The sequence below is a fragment of the Bison bison genome, unplaced genomic scaffold (assembly GCF_000754665.1).
Source record: "Bison bison bison isolate TAMUID 2011002044 unplaced genomic scaffold, Bison_UMD1.0 scf7180017864371, whole genome shotgun sequence".
Lineage (NCBI taxonomy): Eukaryota > Metazoa > Chordata > Mammalia > Artiodactyla > Bovidae > Bison > Bison bison.
This window is the reverse complement of record NW_011494943.1, coordinates 6,237,187-6,238,081: the sequence shown is the minus strand read 5'-3', so window position 1 is coordinate 6,238,081 and position 895 is coordinate 6,237,187. Positions and strand designations below refer to the sequence as shown.

General features: G+C 56.9%; 1 protein-coding gene across 1 annotated transcript in view; it reads right to left on the bottom strand.

Annotated features, from left to right (window-relative positions):
- TTYH2 (tweety family member 2) overlaps nucleotides 1-895 on the bottom strand; it is a 36,638-nt gene that overhangs the window by 4,798 nt on the left and 30,945 nt on the right. The gene's annotated exons all lie outside the window — the stretch shown is intronic.

Below are 895 nucleotides of genomic sequence, written 5' to 3'. Positions count from 1 at the left end.
TGGGATTCTCCAGGCAAGAATACTGGAGTGGGTAGCCATTTCCTTCTCCAGGGGATCTTCCCCACCCAGGGATTGAACAGGGATCGAACCTGTGTCTCTGATGTCTCCTGCCTTGCCAGGCGGGATATTTGCCACCTGAGCCATGGGGGAAGCCCAAAGATGCCTTGAGACGTGGCCAAGCGTCCTCTAGGGAAACAAACTCGAGCGCCCTGGGGGAGACCCAGTGCTCCACGGTAAGGCAGAAAGGTCACCTCCTCAGGCCCCGAAGAACAGCTCCTCCCTCTAGGGCCCATCGCACCGTACGGCACTTATTACAGCAGCTTTCTGAGTCTCCCCGCTGCGGATTATCCACTTCCTGAAGAGGGCTGGGTCGCCCGCTCTCTTTCCTGGGTCCAGAGCTGTGCTTTTCACTAAGAGCACTCACTGGACACCCTGAGCTGCTTCTCAAAGCCAAGCCTACGTCATGGGTCTCATGTCCTAGGGGCGCCAGGGCTCCAGGTTCACCACCTGAATGGCTTCTTCCAAACTACCAGGATGGGGCGGGTGAAACGCCTCGCCCAGCCCAGTGAAGGGGACGGCTCCTTCCCCGACAGACACCTGGCTCAAGAACGCAGACGTCCAACCTTGCCTCAGACCCCTTTCTTTCTTATCAGTGCCAGGCTGATTTTTGTTTGCTTTTTTTTTTTGGCTGCACCACGCGACATCAGGATCTCAGTGCACCCTCTGCAGTGGGAGCTCGGAGTCTTAACCCCTGGACCTCCAGGGACGTCCCGGCAGTCTGCTTTAATGCTTATCCAATAACAAAACCGTTTTGTTCTTTTCTACCTCTGTGGGAGGGATTCACTGGGTCCCCAGGAGGTTTTCTCTTTAACGGCGCCCCCCTCCCCAGCAGGGG